The sequence below is a fragment of the Heptranchias perlo genome, chromosome 1 (genome assembly GCF_035084215.1).
Source record: "Heptranchias perlo isolate sHepPer1 chromosome 1, sHepPer1.hap1, whole genome shotgun sequence".
In the NCBI taxonomy this organism is placed as follows: domain Eukaryota; kingdom Metazoa; phylum Chordata; class Chondrichthyes; order Hexanchiformes; family Hexanchidae; genus Heptranchias; species Heptranchias perlo.
Genome location: NC_090325.1, coordinates 164,560,148 through 164,573,770, shown reverse-complemented (window position 1 = coordinate 164,573,770; position 13,623 = coordinate 164,560,148). Strand labels below are relative to the sequence as shown.

Genomic DNA, 13,623 nt, shown 5'->3' with positions numbered 1-13,623 from the left:
TCCGGTCCTCTCCCTCTCCCTTGTATTTTGGACTCTCTTTTCCTGCAAGAAGGCACGACAGGCCTCTAAGTGTCTGTAAGGCATCTGTGCATCCAACAGATGCAGTGCATTCAGTGATGGTGACTGTTAGGCGGATGCAGCAAGCGTGGCACTGGCATGCATTTGAGGACATGTGCTGAGAATCTGGTGAGCTTACTGAGGTGGGATCCCATTACATAAGGATTGGGGTGAGTGGCAGTGATGGATGGAGAAAGGGGGAGGTGAGGAAGTGCATCGAAAGGGAATGATGGGTGCTGTTAAAACTTAAATGGCTGTGAGGAGTTATGTGATGGAGTGACAAGACAGAGTGAGAGGGAGGGGGAGTGCACTACAGGATGTAAGTGAACCTGCAACTGTACTCACCTTTCCTGACTGAGGTAGGTCATTAAACCGCTTCCTGCACTGGGTCCAGGTACGGGGCACGATGTTCCTGCTGCTGACCTCCTCAGCCACCTCTAGCCATGCTTTCTTGGTCATGGCAGCAGGTTTCTTCTTGCCATTGCTGAGGAACAGTACTTCCTTCCTCACCCTTACTGCACCCAGCAGTATATCAAGTGACACCTCAATGAAGCAGGGCGCAGCCTGTGACTTTCCGGACTCCATCTGTTAATTTTTCCCTCTGTCCTAAAAGGCTGCCACCTCTTCCAAATTCCATCTTTGTATTGACTCTTTAAATAGACGAGGTGAAACCGTGTCATGCGGGTGCTCATTATGCTCGCTCACGCACTTTGGAGACGTGAAACCCGGAAGTAAAATGATAATGAGTCTGTTGAAATCGAACATTCCCACATGTCCCACAATCTTCCATGTTTCATGCCCACTATCACCTCCCTGCTCAGATCCTGCCTCTGCGTTATTATTGACCCCAATGTGTCTCAAACTGTGGTCCAGGTTTCCCTGACTGCAGCTGAGGATCCATTTAATTTACAATGAAAATGGCCGTCCCACGACTTTCACTGCCCATGTTTGGTGGTAATCAGATGGACGGGGCAGAAAATAGCATAGAGGTCTTAACTGCTTTGTTACGCACGTGACTTCTGCTTGTTTCTAATGAAAGCTCTGCTGCTTGTATTGAGGTCCACCCAAAAGTCAGGACAGATGGCATCTTGGTGGTAGGTCCATGCTTCCATACTGTATGCTATTTTGGTCCCGCTACCACCCCGCTTTTAAGCAGTAATGATGGTAGAGACGCAAATATCACCCCCATTAGGTCATTTGTAAATAAATTTGATTATTTGTTTTAACCTGAATTCTATGGTCTGACAGTGTGATATTTACCACCAGGGCTGAAGGAGGTTACAAAGATAGAGAGTGGCGAGGCCACAGAGAGATTTGAACACAAGGATGAGAATTTTAAATGCGAGGCGTTGCTGGACAATGTAGGTCAGTAAGTACAACGGTGATGCGTCAATGGAACTTGGTGCGAGTTGGGATACGGGTTGCAGAGTTTCGGATGCGCTCAAGCTTACCGAGAGTGGAAGATGGGAGGCCAGCCGTGGGATCCTTCCCTAAAAACCTAGAGTTCTCCCATCACAGCATTTAACTGACTCTTGAATGCTTTTACCTCCATTATCGTACCCAGAAGACCATTTCAGGTATTAATCATTCTTTGTGTGCAGAAATGTTTCCTGAATTTGCCTTTTATTTAGTTTACTATGTTCTTGTGTCCTACAGTCATGGTATAGCTTGAAATAGTATTGCAAATTAACCTTTTCTATTCCAATCAATGGGGCGGAAATTCCTTTAGGCCTTTTTTTCTGGCCTGAAATGGATGCTGCATATGGAGCGCGCGCCCATCCAGGACGCCCAAGACCAGCCCTAAATTAGGCCTTGGACCTCATTAATATTATTTGGGAAAGCTGCCAGCACCTGTTTCGCCTCCACAGGCAACTCACGCATTCTAAAATGAATATCAGGCCTCTTGCTTTGCTGGCAGAAGCCCAAAGGTAATCCCTATGGTGGGTGGGGGGGCGGTGGCAACTGAGTGTAGGATTGTCGGTCGGGGTGGGGGAGCAATCCTGCTCCTCATGGCACCACGGGAATGATTTTTGATATAAAAAAAGCTTAGCTTAACTCCTGCTTCGCTCATTGCTATCCACTTTCCCAGAGGGGGCCTAAAACAGGTGCAAGGTCCCTTATTTACATGTAAAAGCGGCCCAATGCCTGTTTTGGCAGTTGCTCGGGAAGCTTGAAAAATGGTCAGACCCAGTATCGGGTTGGATGCCTTTCAGGGCTACTTTGGGCATGGGACATTGGTCCCCGAAATTGGCCTCGGTTCCACCCATTTGGACCCCTAAAGCGTGCGCAATGAGATCCAATTTCCACCCCAGTATGTTAAGTACCTCTATAACGTCTCCTCTGATTTGCCTACTTTAAAGAATGAAGAATCCTTTTTTCTAGCCTTCCCATCATAGCTCAGTCTGACACTAGGGAGCAGCCTTGTGGCCCTTCTCTATAACGCTTCTAGGACTTGGATGATTCTCTTGAGCTTCAGTGACCAGAACTGTACCCAAGGTGTGGCTGGAGCAAAATACTATACTCCATTTACCCTCCTTTGCTCCAATAAGAACAGCAGGAGCCCATTCAGCCCCATCAGCATGTTCCGCTAATCAAAGTATCAGAGTAACATAGTAGGTACAGCAGAGAAGGAGGCCATTTGGCCCATTGTGCCTGTGCCAGCTCTTTGAAAGAGCTATCCAATTAGTTCCATTCCCTTGCTTTTTCCCCATAGCCCTGTAAAGTTTTTCCCTTCAAGTATTTATCTAATTCCCCTTTGAAAGTTACTATTGAATCTGCTTCCACCACCCTTTCAGACAATGCATTCCAGATCATTACAACTCGCTGTGAAAAGAAATGGTTCCTCACGTCACCTCTGGCTCTTTTGCCGATCACCTTAAATCTGTGACCTCTGGTTACCAACCCTTCTGCCACTGGAAACAGTGGGCTATAAATTGGGCCACGTAGCGCCCGTTTTGTAGGCGCTACACAGCCTCCTAACGTCCCAAAATGGCATCTGGAATGTGCGTGCATGCTTCTAGCGTGATGTGCGCCAGATGCCATCTTGGTAAAGGCGTTTGCCCACCCACAGATAACGAACGGCGGCAGCATGTAAAGTAGGGAGAATATCCGGTAGATCAGTGTGCAGTGCTGACTTAAAGGGACAGATGCGATTTTGGAACTCAATGTTCCAGCCAACACACTGTCTTAACCTTGCACAGCTGAACAGGTCGTAGACGGCCTGGAGGACCTCCCACCAGTGTGATTGAAAGGGAACATGCAGGTGTTGCAGGTTAGTTGCTGGATTAGTTGCTTCTGGCTGCTGGTAGTATCATAGAATCATGGAAAGGTTACAGCACGGAAGGAGCCCATTCGGCCCATCAAGTCCGTGCCGGCTCTATGCAAGAGCAATCCAGCTAGTCCCACTCCCCCGCCCTAGCCCCATAGCCCTGCAAGTTTTTTTCTTTCAAGTACTTATCCAGTTCCCTTTTGAAAGCCACGATTGAATCTGCCTCCACCAACTCCCCTGGCAGTGCATTCCAGATCCTAACCATTCGCTGCGTAAAAAGATTTTCCTCATGTCACCTTTGGTTCTTTTGCCAATCACCTTAAATCTATGGCCTCTGGTTCTTGACCCTTCCACCAATGGGAACAGTTTCTCTCTACCTATTCTGTCTAGATCCTTCATGATTTTAAATACCTCTATATCAAATCTCCTCTCAACCTTCTCTATTCCAAGGAGAACAACCCCAGCTTCTCCAGTCTATCCATGTTACTAAAGCCCCTCATCCCTGGAATCATTCTCGTAAATCTTTTCTGCACCCTCTCTAAGGCCTTCACATCTTTCCTAAAGTGCGGTGCCCAGAACTGGACACAATACTCCAGTTGTGGCCGAACCAGTGTTTTATAAAGGTTCGTCATGACTTCCTTGCTTTTGTACTTTATGCCTCTATTTAAAACCCAATACCCAGTATGCTATTTTAATCGCTTTCTCAACTTGCCCTGCCACTTTCAATGATTTGTGCACATATACCCCCAGATCTCTCTGTTCCTGTAACCCTTTTAGAATTGTACCCTCTAGTTTATATTGCCTCTCCAAGTTCTTCCTACTGAAATGTATCACTTTGCATTTTTCTGTGTTAAAATTCATCTGCCATGTGTCCGCCCATTCCACCAGCCTGTCTATATCCTCTTGACGTCTATCACTATCCTCCTCATTGTTCACTACATTTCCAAGTTTTGTGTCATCTGCAAATTTGGAAATTGTGCCTTGTACACCCAAGGTCAAGTCATTAATATATATTAAGAAAAGCAGCGGTCCCATACTGACCCCTGGGGAACACTACTGTACATCTCCCTCCAATCTGAAAAACAACCGTTCACCACTATTCTCTGTTTCCTGTTACTTAGCTAATTTTATATCCGTGCTGCTGCTGCTCCCTTTACTCCATGGGCTTCAATCTTGATGACAAGCCTATTATGCGGCACTTTATCAAATGCCTTTGAAAGTCCACATACACCATATCAACTGCATTGCCCTCATCGACCCTCTCTATTACCTCATCAAAAAACTCTACCAAGTTGGTTAAGCACGATTTGCCTTTAACAAATCCGTGGTGGCTTTTCCTAATCAATCTACAGTTGTCCAAGAGACAGCTAATTCTGTCCTGGATTATCGTGTCTAAAAGTTTTCCACTATTGAGGTTAAACTGACTGGCTTGTAGTTGCTGGGTTTATCCTTACACCTTTTTTTGAACAAGGGTGTTACATATGCAATTCTCCAGTTCTCTGGCACCACCCCCGTATCTAAGGAGGATTGGAAGATTATGGCCAGAACTGCCGCAATTTCCACCCTTCCCTCAGCAACTTAGGATGCATCCCATCCGGACCGGGTGATTCATCTACTTTAAATACAGCTAGCCTTTCTAGTACCTCCTTTTTATCAATTTTTAGCCCATCCAGTATCTCAACTACTTCTTCCTTTACTGAGATTCTGGCAACATCGTCTTCCTTGGTAAAGACAAATGTAAAGTACTCATTTAGTACCTCGGCCATGGTTTACGGTCCCTAATCGGCCCCACCCCTCCTCTTACTACCTGTTTACTGTTTCCATGCCTGTAGAAGTCTTTTAGGTTCCCTTTTATGTTGGCCGCCAGTCTATTCTCATACTCTCTCTTTGCCCCTCTTATTTCCTTTTTCACTTCCCCTCTGAACTTCCTATATTCAGCCTGGTTCTCACTTGTGTTATCAACCTGATATCATATGTCCCCTTTTTCTGCTCATCTTACTCATTATCTTTTTTGTGGTCCAGGGAGCTCTGGCTTTAGTTGCCCTATTGTTCTATTACAGTTTTCATAGAATCATAGAAAATTTAGGGCACAGAAGGAGGCCATTCAACCCATCATGTCCGCGCCAGCTGAGAAACGAGCCACTCAGCCTAATCCCACTTTCCCCCATTTGGTCCATAGCCCTGCAGGTCATGGCTCTTCAGGTGCACATCCAGGTATTTTTTAAATGAGTTGACGGTTTCTGTACCTACCGCCCTCTCAGGCAGTGAGTTACAGATCCCACCACCCTCCGGATGATAAAAGTTTTCCTCATTTCCGCTCTAATCCTTCTACCAATCACTTTAAATCTATGCCCCTTGGTTATTGACCCCTCCGCTAAGGGAAATAGGTCCTTCCTATCCAGTCTACCTAGGCCCCTCATAATTTTGTACACCTCAATGAAATCACCGCTCAGCCTCATTTGTTCCAAGTAAAACAACTCCAGCCTATCCAATCTGTCATCATAGCTAAAATTCTCCAGGCCTAGCAATATCCTCATAAATCTCCTCTGTACCCTCTCTAGTGCAATTACTTCCTTCCTGTAATGTGGTGACCAGAACTGTGTGCAGTACTCAAGCTGTGGCCTAACTAGTGTTTTGTACAGTTCCAGCATAACATCCCTGCTTTTATATTCTACGCCTTGGCTAATAAAGGAAAGTATTCCATATGCCTTCTTAACCACCTTATCTAACTGACCTGCTACCTTCAGGGATCTGTGGACATGCACTCCAAGGTCCCTCACTTCCTCTACACCTCTCAGTATCCTTCCATTTATTGTGTATTCCCTTGCCTTGTTTGCTCTCCCCAAATGCATTACCTCACACTTCTCCGGATTGAACTCCATTTGTCACTTTTCTGCCCATCTGACCAGTCCATTGATATTTTCCTGCAGTCTACAGCTTTCCTTCTCACTATCAACCACGTGGCCTATCTTTGTGTCTTCCGCAAATTTCTTAATCATGCCCTCTACGTTTAAGTCCAAATACTTAATGTATACCACAAAAGGCAAAGGACCTAGTACCGAGCCCTGCGGCACCCCATTGGAAACAGCCTTCCAGTTGCAAAAATAACCGCCGACCATTACCCTTTGCTTCCTGCCACTGAGCCAATTTTGGATCCAATTTGCCATATTCCCTTGGATCCCCTGGGCCTTTACTTTTTTGACCAATCTGCCATGTGGGACCTTGTCAAAATCCTTGCTAAAATCCATGTAGACTACATCAATTGCGCTACCCTCATCGATCCTCCTTGTTACCTCCTCGAAAAATTCAATCAAGTTAGTCAGACGCAACCTCCCCTTAACAAATCCGTGCTGACTGTTTTTGATTAGTCCGTGCCTTTCTAAGTGACTGACAGTTTATTCTGTCCCTCAGAATTGATTCCAATAATTTTCCTTTCACCAAGGTTAGGCTGACTGGCCTATAATTACTCAGTCTATCCTTCGCTCCCTTTTTAAACAACGGTACAATGTTAGCAGTCCTCCAATCCTCCGGCACTACAGCTGTATCCAGTGCAGTTTGGAAAATGATTGTTAAAGCCTCCGTTATTTTCTCCCTGGCTTCTTTTAACAGCCTGGGATACATTTCATTCGGCCCTGGTGATTTATCCACTTTCAAAGATGCTAATCCCCTTAATACTTCCTCTTTCTCCATGTGTATCCCATCCAATATTTCATTCTCCTCCTCCTTAACTTCAATCTCTGCATCATCCCTCTCCTTTGTGAAGATAGATTCAAAGTATTCATTAAGAACCATACCCACATCTTCTGCCTCCACACATAGTTTACCTTTTTGATCTCTAATAGGCCCTACTCTTTCCTCACTTATCCTCTTGCTCTTAATGTATTTATAAAACATCTTTGGGTTTTCTTTGACTTTTTCTGCTAATATTTTTTCATGCCCTCTCTTTGCTTTCCTAATTTCCTTTTTAACTTCACCCCTGTATTTGTATACTCCTCTAATCTTTCCGTAGTATTGAGTTCCCGTTGTCTATCATAGGCTTTCTTTTTCTGCCTTATCTTACACTGAATGCTTCTTGATATCCAGGGGGCTCTAGATTTGGCAGCCCCTCCCTTTTTCTATGTGGGAACATGTTTACCCTGAACCCCTTGAATCACCCCTTTGAGTGCCTCCCACTGCTCTGACATTGATTTACCTTCAAGTAGCTGTTTCCAGTTTACTTCTGCTAAATCACCTCTCAGTTTAGTAAAATTGGCCTTTCCCCATTGAAAACTTTAACTCCTGCTCTGTCTTTGTCCTTTTCCATAACAATACTAAAACTAACTGTATTATGATAACTACCACCAAAATGCTCTCCCACAGTTGCTTCTTCTACCTGCCCCTCTTCATTTAGAATCATAGAACCATAGAAAAGATACAGCACAGAAGGGGGCCATTTGGCCCATCATGTCCGCGCCAGCTTGAAGAACAACCAGGTGCCCATTCTAATCCCACCTTCCAGCACCCGGTCCCTAGTCCTGCAGCTTACAGCACTTTAGGTGCAGGTCCAGGTACTTTTTTAAAGAGTTGAGGGTCCCTGCCTCTACCACCAATTCGGGCAGCGAATTCCATACACCCACCACCCTCTGGGTAAAAAAGTTTTTCCTCATGTCCCCTCTAATCCTTCTGCCAATCAGCTTAAATCGATGTCCTCTAGTTCTTGAATTCTCCGCTAAGGGAAACAGGTACTTCCTGTCTACTCTATCTGGGCCCCTCATAATTTTGTACACCCCAATCAAGTCTCCCCTCAGCCTCCTCTGCTCCAAGGAAAACAACCCCAGCCTATCCAATCTCTACTCGTAGCTGCAATTTTCAAGCCCTGGCAACATTCTTGTAAATCTTCTCTGCACTCTCTCCAGAGCAATTACGTCCTTCCTGTAATGTGGTGACCAGAACTGCGCACAATACACCAGCTGTGGTTCCATCGTTACATCCTTGCTTTTGTATTGTATACCTCGGCTAATAACGGACAACATTCCATATGCCTACTTCACAACCTTATTTACCTGTACTGCCACCTTCAGGGACCTGTGCAAATGCACTCCAAGGTCTCTCACTTCCTCTACCCCCTTTACATATTCCCGTTTACTGCGTATTCCCTTTTACTATTTGCCCTCCCTAAGTGCATTACCTCACACTTCTCCGGGTTGAACTCTATTTGCCACTTTTCCGCCCACTCCACCAACCCATTGATATCTTCTTGGAGTCGACAGCTATCCTCTTCACTATCAACTACATGGCCAATTTTTGTGTCATCTGCAAATTTGCCAATCATGTCCCCTACATTCAAGTCCAAATCGTTAATATATACCACAAACAGCAAGGGACCCAACACTGAGCCCTGTGGCACACCACTGGAAACAGATTTCCATTCGCAAAGACATCCATCGACTTTTACCCTTTGTTTCCTGTTACTGAGCCAACTTTGGATCCAATTCGCCGCATTTTCCTGTATCCCATGGGCTTTCACCTTTCTGACCAGTCTGCCATGTGGGACCTTGTCAAATGCCTTACTAAAATCCATGTAGACAATATCCACTGCACTACCCTCATCAATCCTCCTTGTCACTTCCTCAAAGAATTTAATCAGATTTGTAAGGCATGACCTTCCCTGAACAAATCCATGCTGACTATCCCTGATTAAACCGTGCCTTTCCAAGTGACAGTTTATCCTATCTCTCAGTATTGATTCCAATAGTTTGTCCACCACCGAGGTAAGACTGACCGGCCTATAATTGTTCGGCCTTTCCCTCGTACCCCTTTTTAAACAATGGTACTACGTTTGCAGTCTTCCAGTCCTCCGGTACCTCCCCTGTATTTAGTGAGGATTGGAAAATGATCCTCAGAGCACCCGCTATTTCTTCCCTGGCTTCCTTCAATAGCCTAGGAAACAATCCATCCGGCCCTGGTGACTTCTCAACATTCAAGGATTCCAGTCCCTCTAGTACTTCCTCTCTTGTCAGGTTTACCTTATCCAATATTTCACACCTCTCCTCTTTAACCACTACATCCGGATCATCCCTTTCCTTTGTGAATACGGAGACAAAATATTCATTTAAAACCTTACCCACATCCTCTGTTTCTACACACAAGTTACCCTTATCATCCCTGATAGGTCCCACCTTTTCCTTAGCTATCCTCTTGTTCTTAATGTACTGATAAAACATCTTTGGGTTTTCTTTAATCTTACTAGCTAATATTTTTTGCTTTCCTTATTTCCTTTTTTACATTATCCCTGAACTTTCTATACTCCTCTAGGCTTTCTGCAGTATTTAGTTTTTTTGTGACAGTCATAAGCTTTCTTTTTCTACCTTGGTGATAGATTGGGAAAAGGGAAGGTGCAATGAGACCTGGGTATCCTTGTACACCAGTCACTGAAAGCGAGCATTCAGGTGCAGCAAGCAGTTAGGAAGGCGAATGGTATGTTGGCCTTCATTGCGAGAGGATTTGAGTACAGGAGCAGGTGATGTCTTACTGCAGTTGTACGGGGCCTTGGTGAGACCACATCTGGAGTATTGTGTGCAGTTTTGGTCGCCTTATCTGAGGAAGGATATCCTTGCCATGGAGGGAGTACATGATTTACCAGACTGATTCCTGGGATGGCAGGACTGACGTATGAGGAGAGATTGGGTCACAGTCTCAGGATATGTGGTATGCCATTTAGAACCGAGATGAGGAGAAATTTCTTCACTCAGAGGGTGGTTAACCTGTGGAATTCTCTACCACAGAAGGCAGTGGAGGCTATGTCATTAAATATATTCAAGAAGGAGATAGATATATTTCTTAATGCTAAAGGGATCAAGGGATATGGGGAAAAAGCAGGAACAGGATACTGAGTTAGACGATCAGCCATGATCATTTTGAATGGCGGAGCAGGCCTGAAGGGCCAAATGGCCTACTCTTGCTCCTATTTTCTATGTTTCTATGTTTCTGCTTTATCTTGCCCCGTATACTTCTAGACAACCAGGGGACTCTAAATTTGGCAGTACCACCCTTTTTCTTTGAGGGGACGTGTCTGCATTGTACCCGTAGAATTTCACTTTTATAGTGCCTCCCACTGGCTTGCCACTGATTTCTCCTCAAGTAGTTGTGTCCAGTCCACTTCTGCCAAATCACCTCTTAGTTCTGGCTTTCTATATACTGGCTAAAAAAATTCTCCTGTATGCACTTTAAGAATTCTACACTCTCCATACCATTCACACTGTTTGTATCCTAGTTAATATTAGGGTAGTTGAAATCCCCTGCTATTACTGCCCTATTATTTTTGCACTTCTCAGAAATTTGCTCCTCTATCTCCCTCTGACTGTTTGAGGGTCTATAGTACACTCCCAGTAGTGTGTCTGCCCCTTTTTTAATCTTTAGCTCAACCCATAAGACCTCATTTGATGCTCCTTCTAAAATATCATCCCTCCTCACAACTGTAATTGTTTCCTTAACCAAAATTGCCATCCCCCCCTCCTTTTTTATCTCCTCTCCATCACGTCTGAAAACCCTGTAACCAGGGACATTGAGCTGCCAGTCCTGCCCCTCTTTAAGCCACGTTTCTGTAATAGTTAAGATATCATACTGCCACGAGTCCATCTGTGCCCTCAGCTCATCCGCCTTATTTCCTATACTCCTTGCATTGAGGTAAATACATTCAAGGACTGACAAATTCCTCTGTTGTTTATTTTCTAACCTTCGTTCCCTCTGCCTTCCAGACTCACTCACTAATTTTCTGCCTTCCACTTCCAGTTCTGACTTTATCCCATCTGAATCCACACTCAGGTTCCCATCCCCCTGCCAAGCTAGTTTAAACCCTCCTCGACAGCACTAGCAAACCTCCCCGCAAGGATATTGGTCGTGGCCCTGTTGAGGTGCAACCCTTCTGGCTTGTACAAGTCCCACCTTCCCCAGAACTGGTCCCAATGCCCCAGGAATCTAAAGCCCTCCCTCCTGCACCATCTCTCCAGCCACGCATTCATCTGCTCTCTTCTCCTATTTCTATCCTCACTAGCGCATGGCACCGGGAGTAATCTGGAGATTACTACCTTTGAGGTCCTGCTTTTTAATCTTTTTCCTAACTCCTTAAAATCTGCCTGCAGGACCTCATCCCTCTTTCTGCCTATGTCGTTGGTCCCGATATGGACCACGACCTCTGGCTGTTCACCCTCACCCCCCAGAATATTCTGCAGCCGCTCAGTGACATCCACGACCCTCTGACCAGGGAGGCAACATACCATCCCGGAATCACGCCTGCGGCCGCAGAAACACCTGTCTGCTCCCCAAACTATGGAATCTCTTATCACGATTGCTGTCCCGACCTGTCTCCTCCCCCCCTGTATAGCTGAGCCACCCATGATACTCTGGACTTGGCTCTGTCTGCACTCCCCAAGGGAACCCTTTCCCCCACCAGTATTCAGAACTGAATACTGGTTAGACAGTGAGATGCGCTCAGGGGACTCCTGAACTACCTGCCTGGTCCTCCCTGTCTGTCTGGCGGTCACCCAGTCCCTCTCTGCCTGCACTCTCTCAAGCTTCGGGGGTGACCACCTCCTGAAACGTGCTATCCACAAAACATTGCAGTGACTCCAGCTGCTGCTCAAGGTCCGAAACCCGGAGCTCAAGCTCCTCCAGCTGATGACACTTATTGCACATGTGGTTGTCCAGGACATGGGAAGCGTCCTGGAGTTTTGCCTGCCAATCTTTGATTTCAGTTTACCTGGGCCAAATCAGTTCTCATCCCACTGAAATTGGCCCTCCTCCAATTGAGCATTTTTACTTTCCTTTTCCATAGTTATTCTAAACCTTATGATACTATGATTGCTGTTCCCTAAATGTTCCCCCACTGACACTTGCTCTACTTGGCCCGCCTAATTCCCCAGAACCAAGTCCAGCAATGCCTCCTCTCTTGTTGGGCTGGAAATGTACTGGTCAAGAAAGTTCTCCTGAACACACTTCAAAAATTTGTCCCCCCTTTGCCCCTCATATTATTACTATCCCGGTCTATATTAGGATAGTTAAAGACCCCCGTTATCACCACTCTATGGCTTTTGCACCTCTCTGTAACTTCCATGCAAATTTGCTCCTCTATATCCTTCCCACTCGTTGGTGGCCTATAGAATACACCCAGTAGTTTAATGGCACTTCTGTTGTTTCTTAACTCTAATCAAATAGATTCTGTCCTTGACCCCTCCAGGACATCCTTTCTCTCCAGCACTGCAATATTCTCTTTAATCAATACTGCCACCACCACCGCCTCCACCCCCCCACCCCACACCTTTCTTCCCTTCCCTATCTTTCCTGAACACCTTGTATCCAGGGATATTTAGCACCCAATCCTGCCCTTTCTTGAGCCAGGTCTCCGTTATCATCACAACATCATATTCCAATGTGGCTAATTGCGCCTGCAGCTCTCCAACCTTATTTAACACGCATCGTACGTTTACACACATGCACTGTAAACCTATCTTAGACTTTCTTGTACTCTCTCTTAGTCTGGTTCCATCTGCTACCGTACTATTTCTTACTCTAGTGCTATCTTTCTCTCCCAATCCTTTGTGCACCTTGTTTCTCCTGGTACAACTGTACGTGTTTGTTGAAGCTGCTTATATTTGGAGAAATTTGCAATATCCTATGGAGAATGGTCTGGCAGGCCCTGCATTACCATTGGTAGCATTTAAAATAGTGTACTGAACAAGGTTTCTGCCAACCATGGGTGGCCTGCTAGGGCTCCCACTGGGCATTGTACACTACTGGGAGCATACAGAAACGCCATGCAGAGCAGGTCAAGCTGCGAGGAGAGGGAGAAGGAGGTATGTGCAGAGCACTCAGCAGGAGGCCATATCTAATGAGGGTCTTCAGGGACCAATTCTCTTATCCCAACATGATGAAGATCAGTGCATCTAACGGCTGTGGTTCATGAAAGGGGTTGTGACGGAGATATGTCAACTGCTGCAGAACAACTGCAGCCTCAGAGCAGGGCAAGGACAGCATTGCCTGTGGCTGAGAAGGTAACGGTGGCACTGAACTTTTACGGCTCTGGATCCTTTCAGGACACTGCTGGTGATAAGTGCAATACCTTGCAGTTTGCAGTGCACTGCTGCATAAGGGAGGTCACGGAGGCACTGTACGAGCTGCGCAACAGATTCATAATGTTCCGTCTTGACAGAGAGCAGCAGAATGAGCGAGCACAAGAGTTTGTTCGCATTGTGGGCTTCTCCGTGGTGCAGGGTGCCATTGACTGCATGCATAAGAACATAAGAAATAGGAGCAGGAGTAGG

The 13,623-nt window shown here is 45.8% G+C and overlaps 1 long non-coding RNA gene across 1 annotated transcript in view; it reads left to right on the top strand.

The window, feature by feature from the left end:
• The first annotated feature begins 1,362 nt into the window (after window positions 1-1,362).
• Window positions 1,363-13,623, top strand: part of LOC137301744 (uncharacterized) — a 33,081-nt gene continuing 20,820 nt past the window's right edge. The window contains exon 1 of the long non-coding RNA XR_010958355.1: window positions 1,363-1,634. This is a non-coding gene — a long non-coding RNA (uncharacterized lncRNA). The remainder of the gene's footprint in view (window positions 1,635-13,623) is intronic.